This window comes from Pseudophryne corroboree, chromosome 12, assembly GCF_028390025.1.
Source record: "Pseudophryne corroboree isolate aPseCor3 chromosome 12, aPseCor3.hap2, whole genome shotgun sequence".
NCBI classification, from domain to species: domain Eukaryota; kingdom Metazoa; phylum Chordata; class Amphibia; order Anura; family Myobatrachidae; genus Pseudophryne; species Pseudophryne corroboree.
Genome location: NC_086455.1, coordinates 81,230,831 through 81,242,886, shown reverse-complemented (window position 1 = coordinate 81,242,886; position 12,056 = coordinate 81,230,831). Strand labels below are relative to the sequence as shown.

At 43.8% G+C, this 12,056-nt stretch overlaps 1 protein-coding gene across 1 annotated transcript in view; it reads left to right on the top strand.

Annotated features, from left to right (window-relative positions):
* Positions 1–12,056, top strand: part of HIF1A (hypoxia inducible factor 1 subunit alpha) — a 155,334-nt gene that overhangs the window by 84,326 nt on the left and 58,952 nt on the right. The window lies entirely within an intron of this gene.

The window sequence follows — 12,056 nt, the reverse complement described above, 5'->3', positions numbered from 1 at the left end:
GCGCAGACGCTCACAGTGTAAAACCTTTCTATCTAAACCATAAACAATGTAATATGCAGTAAACCTTGGTGTAATGGTGGGGTGTAGATGCAACACAATGTAACCTATTAACTTAAAGCTGTTCGGGAGTCTCCGACGCTCTGAGAATACTTAACACTATATGAAATACACAAATACCGGGCTTAGGGTCTAACGCCTTATAAGAATGTTATACTTGCAAAAGAATAATACAATACAAGTCATACACTACCAATATAACATAGACTAACTAACCAGATAACTACACAGGAAATACAATATCAGTACAATAACTATATAAGAGAAACGAGCGAGAAAGAGAAGAGAGAGAGAGATATGGCTCACAACAACAAGAAAGACAATATGATTGCGGAGAAAACTTACGCACAAAGGGGAACGATCGCATGCGCCTCTGGATATCCAGCTCCCGATTATCAGCAATGAGAACCGTTGAAGAGTGAGAGCTGGATATGATCGGCTTGTCTATTTATGCCCCACACACAATACAATTCAATGGTCCCTACAATCTCATTGTTCATTGGACACAGGAATTCGTCTTCACATTATAACAAGAGGTCATAGGTTGATTCATACAGGTGGGCTGTGTCTACTTCCAACTGCTCAGGTGGGTGGGAAACTAGGTTTCCCGCCGCATGGATAAGTAAGTGCAAATAATAGTAAATGGACATAAACTTCTTATGTCCATAACTATTCGCACGAGCGATTAATCCGCTTCAAACCAACACCGGAATATTGCTAATTAAATACTCTTCCGATGGATACTAAACACCACTGTATGAATCATGTCTGACCCTTCGTATCAAACAAAGAGGGATCTCTTTGTCCATGAACATGCTATATTAACTAAACTTTCAGAATCTATCAAAGGGACCATGATCTACAAAATACGTTATACAGTTAAAATATATATCGATTGAGTCGCCCGCTAGACGCATACAAACTCTACCGTAAATCCGCATATCGTGCGCCTGCGGGTGCACGCGAAGGCGAGTATGCGCACGCACGGGAGAGCTCTTGCACGCGCAGCGGGAGCTCGCATGAGGTGCAAATATGGCAGTGTGCATAGTGATATTTTTCTGACTTTGACAGTCCACCCTTTGGCAGTCAACAATAACTGCCACTTCCTAAAACATTTCAAAACGAGAAAAATATATGTCAAGTGTAAATATTTCTATGGTTGGGTAGGGGAGGAGAGGAGAAGGTAGGAAAAGGGTATGACCTAGTGAGATAGCAGAAGCATGTGTGTATGAATCCATGTTTTGGGGGGTCATGTATCATCGTGCCGTACGTGTTTTAGATCAAGCTTCGAGGTATTGCGAAGTATACATTTGAATTCCTTCTTATCCCGTATCAAGGGTCTGTGGATGGGCTGTCAAACTTTACCGAGCTCTTTTCGGCTTTTGGTTGTAACAAAAAATGGGGGAGCACATTTTAGTTGATACATGAATGGGGGAATATGTGATTGCTGATATCTGTGCTGGTATTCCCTATCGACTGTGTGTTATTACCTGAAGGTTGTAGAGATGAAGATAAGACACAATTATGGTAAATGCAGTGGTATTCTATGTCAGGTTAATGAACATTTGTCGGTTGAAGTCTTGTTCGGTGTCTGTTGAATGCAGTCTTCTTTGGGCTTTTGCCAATAGGTGTGAGCAAAAGCTTTGTCAATGTCCATAGACTTACAAAAAGTGTTGGGCTAGCGTAATTTTAAAATTTCTAGGGAAACTGGGGGTCTATGGCATAGTTCATCAAATATCTGTGTATAAGGTTGTCAAAACTTCTTCTTTAATCCATCTGTTGTCTGTATACAGGCTCGTCAAATTTCTCGTCCAAGTGGGTCTTTTTACCTTGGAGAAAACGGAAAAACAGGTGAAAGAAACGGACCGTATAATCGCATTTTCATCACATCATTGTTTCTACCGTTGGGTCATAAATCAAATCCATTGGAATTACAATTTACTCATTACCCTGGTACTACGTTTGCACTTCATTAAAGCCTGACCGCATCTAAATATCAAGCCAATTGATATGACAACACCTAAGATACATAGGAGAAACTTCCCTACATCCATTATGACTCCTTGAGCCCATTCTCCTAAACCAGAGAACCAATTTCGCGGGTTCAACCATGACACCCAACCAGTCGGCTCATTACCCACAGCAGCAAGGGTGAGATTGTGTCTCCTGCGAAATTCCCACTTTAATTGGAGAATATCGTCCATCTTTTGGTCTATGACCTCGACCGGATCCTCGGTACTATTCGTTATATATGTGCAGCATTTCACGCCGTACTGCGTTGCCAGTGTGACACAATATCCACCGGTCACTGCCGTGAGATAATTGAGAACCATTCTATGCTGAACCAGTTCTGTTTTATAAGCTTGAAGCTCTCTTCCAGTATACCTAAACGTGTCATCATACATTTCTGTGATATTGTCTAACAAATTTGCGAGCGCAGATATGTATTTATAATTCAACACTCCTCTGGCGGTGCGAGTGATGTCTAACGCGAGTAGAACCTGAATCCCGGTGGATTCATGGATCATGTCAGAGGCCGGATGCTCTGTTCTTTCTTTCAGGTGCCGTTTAACTACGTGCTCGTAATGAGTGTGAGTATAAGGAGCTTGGGCAACACGGTGTATATCTTTCATTTTGGCATGTGATACAGTCATTACCTCAGGCAGTACTTTTCCAATATAACACAATCCTTCAGAGTTTGGGGCAAGCCACTTATACGCCTTCCTCCCGCATATGAAATATGCATCATCGGGGAGAACATATGGGACGGAGTAGGACATAACCATATTACACATCTTCCATGTGAAATCTCCTAACCCTAATTCTCCCATCTGTCTAGTACACGTATCAGTTTGTACGATATGTGCACAGTATCCTGGTGATACCTCTCCAACTCTCGTAATCCTACTTCCTAGGGTATACCTATATCGGAAATATTTTCCATTACCAGCTATGTGGCGTATAAGTTCTGTATCTGTTGGCATTCTATCTGCTCTATATGAAAAGGTCATGGTTTGGTTACTCCATGACACTTCCCAATTTCCCGGCTTTCGGGGGTTGGAAATGTTAAAACATATTAGGGATCTATCCACATGGTATTGGTGGAGCTTCAAACTAGGAGGACTGGAGATATTAAACCTCCTGTCCACCGGTCTCCCACCCTTTTAGCTCAAGTACCTCCCCTACCGTTAAAGGAAAAGGTACTAGTCCTGATTTGCTATGACCTTGAGGTACTTGAGAACATACCCAACAATCTGTTTGATTTAACACACTACCCACTAAGGAGTGATAGTCACTCAAGGGATGCCGGTCCATGTGGATATTAAAACTGGATTGGCATTTCTTGATGCACCCATCCTCAACTACATTGTCACAGAGCCTACAGATACAGTTTTCTTCAGCTAACAATCCTTCACAATTCCTTCTATGGTCTATGTTATCGGATCGTTTTCTGATACTCGCCTTTGCTTGTTGATTATGTTGTTCTTGGAAAACTACGCCTCCATCTCCGTCATCAGAACCCATTCCAGAACCTCTCTCGACCTCCATGGTACTCTCGCCGGAACAGACTGCTCTGGTCAACATCATGGTCAACAGGAAAATCCGGATCACAGTCTCTTGAGGCAAGTCCATCTTGTAGGAGGAAACGGAGAAGAATGAGAAGGGGGAAAAAAATAGTTGAGGGAGAGGGGATGGGAAGTGGAGAAAAACAATAAAAGGGAACAGGGAATCGACAACTGTTTTCGATCTTGTGATTTTCAATGCTCGGGTGCCGCCTCAGTCCTCCTGGAACAGACACTCCAGTGATACAACTTCCTCTACCGTCTGTTCCTTATCACGGGACCTCTCTGGATCAGCAACCTTCTTACAATGGGACGAATGAACCCAAGTCTCTCTCTCGGCAACCTTCAATGCTGTAGTGCTAGTCAATAAGACTTGGTATGGTCCTTCCCATCTGTCAATAAGGCAACCTGAGCGTAGAAAATTCCGTATCATTACATAATCCCCAGGTTCAATGTCATGACAATTACTATCTGGTAAATCAGGAATCACCAACTTTAAATTATCATTTTGATTCCTTAGCTGTTTACTCATGTTAATCAAATATTTTACAGTCACTTCATTGTTACACTTCAAATCATCCTGAGGGTTAATCATAACATGCGGTTGTCGACCAAACAAGATTTCAAAGGGAGACAGATTAAGAGGGGACCTGGGAGTGGTTCTGATGCTGTATAGTACAATGGGTAAAGCTTCTGGCCATGTCAATCCTGTTTCTGCCATAACTTTGCTCAGTTTATTTTTAATAGTGCTGTTCACTCTTTCCACCTTCGCACTCGCCTGTGGACGGTATGGAGTGTGCAGCTTGCTATCAATTCCCATCAACTTACACATTCCTTGAAAGACATCACCTGTAAAATGGGTACCCCTATCACTTTCAATTATTCTAGGGATACCATATCTACATACAAATTCCTGCACAATTTTCTTAGCAGTGAACATAGCGGTATTTGTGGCCGCAGGAAATGCTTCGACCCAATTTGAGAACACATCTATACAAACAAGTACATATTTCAAATTTCGACAAGGGGGTAATTGAATAAAGTCAATCTGTATTACCTGAAAAGGTCTGCCTGTAGGTGGGATATGAGATGGTTCTGTTGGTATTGCCTTTCCGATATTCTTTCTCAAACAGGTAAGGCATGACATTGCTCTCTTACCTGCATGGGATGAAAATCCTGGGGCGCACCAATATGCTCTTACCAACTTACACATTCCCTCCTTGCCCAGATGAGTCAGCCCATGTGCTGCCTCAGCTAAACATGGAAGATATGCTCTGGGGGCCACTGGTTTACCTTGTCCATCCGTCCAGAGTCCTGAGGACTCCTGGCCATATCCTTTTGCCTTCCAGACTGCCTTTTCCTGTGTGGAACACAAATTTTGCATCTCACACAACTTCTGTGTGTTGATGGTACTGAATACCATCAATTGTGTGGTGTCTGTCTGTCTGGGGGTACCGGCTGCTAACTTAGCAGCTTCGTCTGCTCGGCTGTTACCAAGTGATACTGGGTCCTGGCTATATGTGTGTGCTTTACACTTGATAACAGCCACTCTGTCGGGTTCCTGTATCGCTGTTAGAAGCCTTTTTATGTGAGCTGCATGCGCTACCGGTGGGCCAGCTGCCGTCATGAAATTTCTGAGGCGCCATAGGGCTCCAAAATCATGGACTACCCCGAAAGCGTATCTAGAGTCGGTGTAGATATTGGCTGACTTGCCCTTAGCCAATTCATATGCTCTGGTTAGGGCGACCAGTTCAGCAACCTGGGCTGAGTGAGGTGGGCCTAGCGGTTCTGCTTCTATGGTGCCTTGGTCATCTACGACTGCGTATCCAGTACACAAGTCTCCCGAGTCTGACTGTCTGTGACGACTACCGTCAGTGTAGAAAGTAAAGTCTACATCTTCTAGTGGGTTGTCACTGATGTCAGGCCTTGCCGTGAAATTTTGGGTCAAATATTCCATACAATCATGTGTGTCCTCCTTTGTATTAAATTCTCCTTCCCCACCACTCTCATCCTCCATCCTTTGTGCCTGTCCAGGCACACCTGGGAGATATGTTGCAGGATTTAATGCACTGCATCTCCTTATGGTGATGTTTACGGGGGCCATTAGTGCCAATTCCCATCTTGTAAATCGCGCTGATGAGACGTGCCTGGTTTGGGCAGAATTTAGCAAGGCTGACACTGCATGTGGTGTATGAATTGTGAGGTTGTGACCTAGCACTACATCTTCGCTTTTCGTTACTAGCAATGCTATCGCAGCAACGCTTCGCAAGCATGTGGGGAGGGATCGCGCTACCGTATCTAGCTGAGCGCTGTAGTATGCTACTGGCCTGCTGGCATCACCGTGCTTTTGGGTTAGGACGCCTGCCGCGCAACCAGCACTTTGTGTTCCGTACAGCTCAAAGGGTTTCCCATAGTCTGGCATACCTAATGCTGGCGCCTGTGTTAGGCACTGTTTAAGTTTCTCAAATGCCATCTCGGACTCGTCTGTATGCGAAATCCGATCCGGTTTGTTTGAGGAGACCATCTCCTGCAAAGGTAACGCTAGAATGGAAAACCCTGGGATCCAGTTACGGCAATACCCACACATTCCTAAAAACGTTCTGATCTGTTGCTGGGTTTGTGGCAGAGTCATGTCTCTAATTGCTTGAATTCTATCAGCGGTCAGGTGTCTCAGTCCTTGTGTTAGACAGTGTCCCAAATATTTTACTTTAGTTTGGCATAATTGTAACTTGTCTTTGGAAACCTTGTGTCCTGTGTCTGAAAGATGAAACAGGAGCTGTTTCATATCCTTCAGGGATGCTTCCACTGAATCAGAACACAGTAGTAAATCATCCACGTACTGTATCAATACTGATCCACTCTCTGGTTGGAAAGACTGTAAACAATCATGCAAAGCCTGGGAAAATATACTTGGACGGTCTATGAAACCTTGTGGTAATCGAGTCCATGTGTATTGGACTCCTCTGTATGTAAATGCAAACAAATATTGGCTGTCAGGATGCAGGGGTACCGAAAAGAAAGCGGAGCAGAGGTCAATAACAGTGAAAAATTTCGCAGTGGGAGGGATTTGCATAAGGATGACAGCTGGATTTGGCACTACGGGGAACTGACTCTCAACTATTTTGTTAATCCCCCTTAGATCCTGCACTAGCCGGTAACCCCTCCCCCCACTCTTTTTCACAGGGAAGATGGGACTATTGGCAGTGCTGGATGTTCTTACCAGAATGCCCTGTTGTAGCAAGCGCTCTATTACGGGATACACTCCTAACTCCACCTCTGGCTTCAGAGGGTACTGTGGGATTTTTGGAGCTATCCTACCATCTTTTACTTGTACAACTACCGGAGCTACGTTTGCCATTAATCCAGTGTCCTGTCCATCTTTAGTCCAAAGTGACTCTGGTATCTGGGATGTCATTTCTTCTACTTGGGATGGAGTCCTATTTGTCATAATGGTATGTGACATTAATTTTGATGGGGAGTCTAACATGTCTCGCACTTCCTGAGCGTGATTCTCAGGTATGTCCAAGAATACACCTTCAGGAGTACAATAAATGACGCACCCCATTTTACACAATAAGTCTCTTCCCAGGAGATTTGTCGGTGCCGATGCAGCCAGCAAAAAGGAATGCTTGGTATGTAAAGGCCCTACTGTAATCTCGGCTGGTTTGCTAACAGGGTAGTGCTGGACTACTCCCGTTACTCCTATGGCTGGGATTGTCTTACCAGTGGTTCTCATGCCCACTGTCGAATTTATCACTGATTTGGCCGCCCCCGTATCTACAAGAAAGTTTAATGATTTACCAGCTACATTAATTGCAATTTCGGGTTCACTTCCAAGACTTGCAATCAATTTTACTGGCTGCAGATTACAGGTATGGCCACACCCTTATTGGGTATGGTGACCTCCCTAAATCCCGCTGGCAGCAACTACTTGTGAAGGGGTTAAATGGGAACTACCAGAGGCTTGCCAGTCTCTGTTCGGGGGGTATCTTTTTGTTTCCCCTGCATGTGGCTCATAACTCCGTTTCTGCGGACCCTGCTCCCAATGTCGTGTCGTTGTCTAGGGGGTTGATAAGACTTTTGTATGTTTCTCGATTTACAGTCTCGTGCAAAGTGTCCCTCTCTATGACAGGAATAACAGGTTACCACATTTGACTTACCCACAGGGTTTGGTGATCTATACAAAGGCTGCCTTGTGGTCAGGGCCTGTATACTTACGGCCATTAACTTATCACTTTGTGACTCCCTGTGTCTGGTGATATTCCGATCGTGATCCACAGCTGCCTCTCTCAAAGTAGCCACCGACAGACCTCGCCAACATGGTTGCGTGGTCTGTACCCTTGTCTTTAATGCCTCTTTTAAACCATCCATTAGTACAGATACTGCTACTTCTCGATGGTTTATGTTTGTTTTAATGTCCTCTATGCCTGTGTATTTTGCCATATCTAGTAATGCCCTGTGAAAATACTCTGCAGCTGTTTCTGACTCTTTTTGTTTAATGGAGAAAATCTTGTTCCATTTAACTACAGCTGGAAAATACTCCTTTAACTGTAAACTTATCCTTTTTACATTGTCTTTGTTGTACACATCTGTAAGAGGTACATCCTGATCCAATCCACAGTCAGCTAAAAATTGAGCCGAGTCGACATTGGAGGGTAAACAAGCCCTCAGCAATACCTGCCAGTCTTTGTTATTGGGCTCTAAAGTGTTCCCTAGGTCTCTGATGTATTTCTGGCTAGCAACTAAGTCTTTCCTAGGGTCAGGGAATTCAGACACTATGGTTCTTAATTCCATTCTAGAAAACGGGCTGTACATGGCAATGTTTCTGATAGGAGTGACTCCTGTGGTGTCCGTTTTCCCATTGGGAACTGCGTTTACCCTAACGGGAGCAAGTTTAATAATAACATCGTCCTGTGTAGATTCTACAGCCTGTGGTGAAATGGTTTCAGCATAGTGTATGGTGCCGTACTTACCCGTAGATACGACCTCACCTGTCCCTCCGCTAGGGGCCTTTGTTACTAATCTTAAGGGTTGGGCCGTGCCTACTGTTGTTTCTGATATGGTGGCTGCTAGAGAGAGCGCCGATATTGTTGCCGATTCGTCCTCTTGATCACACTCCTGGGGAAAGTTCAAAACAGGGTACAACTTGCACGGGTTAATACTTGCATTGGTTAACTTATTAACATTTACACAGTTGCTAAGTGTTTGTTTGTTACACCCTAATGCGTCATTCTCCGCAACCAATTTCTCTCCTGATATGTATGGTGGCGGCGGGGCCGTGGCTATCAGTTTCCTGATAGGATTAGATCCCGCCGCCTGAGCCAATCCTCTCTGTATTTCACCCTCCTGTTGCCATAACTGCAAATAATCATAATGTTTGATTCGTCTCTTTGTTGATTTAATGAGACATATCCTCCTCCTTAAATTTTGTAACACTTCTGGGCTAAAGCTGCCTACTCTTGGGAACTTCTCCCCGTCTTGTACCGTCATTCTCTCCCATTCATCACATAAAACCTCTGTGTGTGAACCGTATTTTTCACACATTACGTACCTTGCCGACCCGATTGGTCGGTTTACTGAATCAACCCGAACCGAGGTTGATCGCCCCCTACCTGAACAATTGGCCCCCATACCTGTAGGTGTTGCTTTCACCACCTCTGACCTTCAATCAGGGTCTTCAGCGAACCCTTACAAAACCAAAATGTTCAAGATAGGCTGACGGTGGCAGTTTACCGAGTACCCCACTCACTCGCCCACGCCGACCAATACGACCTACACACTGCCCTAGTGCTGGCGTACTCGACCCAGGGCCCCTATGAACCTTCGTTTACTGGAACATGTGAGTGTGATCCGCAGAGCATTAACCCTTTCCAGTAACTGTTGGTTGTTGGATAATTCCTGAGTGACCAGCGAACTTCCCTTTAGAAAATAAAAAATTGCACAAATCACGTCAGAATGTACAAATAGTGTTTATGACCCGTTTCGTACACAAATGGTACTGGTCAGATTAACTAATGCACACAATTACGTGCGGTACAATCGTTCAGCACATAAGCAACTAATCTTATGTGCGGAGCGACCAGTGGAATCGAAAATTGCGGCTGCGAATTCCTTCAGCATGAGCTTTAATGGCCTATATGGGTTCTGCACCAACCCCCTGGGTTGTGCTCTTTTCTCTATTTATAGTGGACTTCCTTGTCTGCTGTACCTGGACCTCCTGGTCAATTCCGGACCTCCTGGTCTGTGCTACAATAGACCTCCTGGTCTGCTATACTCTAATGCTCAGATTTTATGTTTAACAAAGGATGCCTCCCTTGCCACCATGCACGTCACTTACATGTATGTACCCTGCGAGAACTCGACTTCTTGTGGTTCAACCTCAAAAAAAAAAATTGTATAAACTTATATATGCAAACACTCACTCACCACATGTACACTTTTGTTTCTATTTCTATTTCTGCGCAGAAATTTTCTTTCCTTTAGACCAGATGTGTTGTAAATTTGGAGAGGGATCTGTTAGTCTAAATTTCGGACACTAAAATAGATTTGCGCTATTAATCGCGTTGCCACCTTTTCGCCTGTTACAATAACACTAGCGTGTGATTTGAGTTACGTGGGCGTACCCGGACGCTACGTTGCGTAATATACGCTGCGTGCGTCGGCCTTTGAGTTGCGTACGCGAGTCTCACCCTTTGTTAGAGACACGTGTACACTACACAAAGCAAATATCCACCGTAACACAATTTTTCACGTTTATCAATGTAGATGATCCTCGATCATCTACCGAACACCACACCAATCTCTCCTTGTATCTTTAGGTAGAGCTGCGTGCGTGCTTTGCAATTTATCCCTTAATGTATTACCTTTATACTTTAACTATGAAATAGCGACAAATCTCTCTTAGCACGTTTATCAATTTATAAAATGGCAAACAGGAGAGTGATATATGAAAATACACAAATGAAAAGAAATGCAGATATATGCGTACGCAAGACAGAAATAAACAGTTTTAAAAGACACTAGCGTGTTGTTCTTACCTCCGGTTCCGGATTCCCTCAGCACCCTTTACTAAGCAAAGCAGACGCTTATCCAGACAGCACTGCGAGGAATATGATCTCCCGCCCTTTGCTGATGGATAATGTCTGCTGAAATTACCTAGTATAGATATGTGAAGGACGGACGAGCCGCCAATTGATAAAGCTAAATATTTATCTTACTTAAAACCCTTTAAGAGGTCTAAGAACACTGTACGCTATTAACGTATGGAATACCGTAAGGGTACGCACGTTGCGTAACAATCGCTTAGCCGTAGTCGAGACGCTCAAGCGTCACGTTCGCTCACGGCCAAGAGATCACAGGCAGGCACGCTATTGGCTGCCGACTAACGTAATGATACGCTATCAGCGTAGCGGACGCTCGGGACCACGAGGAGATCACCAGCGGCGCAGACGCTCACAGTGTAAAACCTTTCTATCTAAACCATAAACAATGTAATATGCAGTAAACCTTGGTGTAATGGTGGGGTGTAGATGCAACACAATGTAACCTATTAACTTAAAGCTGTTCGGGAGTCTCCGACGCTCTGAGAATACTTAACACTATAAGAAATACACAAATACCGGGCTTAGGGTCTAACGCCTTATAAGAATGTTATACTTGCAAAAGAATAATACAATACAAGTCATACACTACCAATATAACATAGACTAACTAACCAGATAACTACACAGGAAATACAATATCAGTACAATAACTATATAAGAGAAACGAGAGAGAAAGAGAAGAGAGAGAGAGAGATATGGCTCACAACAACAAGAAAGACAATATGATTGCGGAGAAAACTTACGCACAAAGGGGAACGATCGCATGCGCCTCTGGATATCCAGCTCCCGATTATCAGCAATGAGAACCGTTGAAGAGTGAGAGCTGGATATGATCGGCTTGTCTATTTATGCCCCACACACAATACAATTCAATGGTCCCTACAATCTCATTGTTCATTGGACACAGGAATTCGTCTTCACATTATAACAAGAGGTCATAGGTTGATTCATACAGGTGGGGTGTGTCTACTTCCAACTGCTCAGGTGGGTGGGAAACTAGGTTTCCCGCCGCATGGATAAGTAAGTGCAAATAATAGTAAATGGACAAACTTCTTATGTCCATAACTATTCGCACGAGCGATTAATCCGCTTCAAACCAACACCGGAATATTGCTAATTAAATACTCTTCCGATGGATACTAAACACCACTGTATGAATCATGTCTGACCCTTCGTATCAAACAAAGAGGGATCTCTTTGTCCATGAACATGCTATATTAACTAAACTTTCAGAATCTATCAAAGGGACCATGATCTACAAAATACGTTCTACAGTTAAAATATATATCGATTGAGTCGCCCGCTAGACGCATACAAACTCTACCGTAAATCC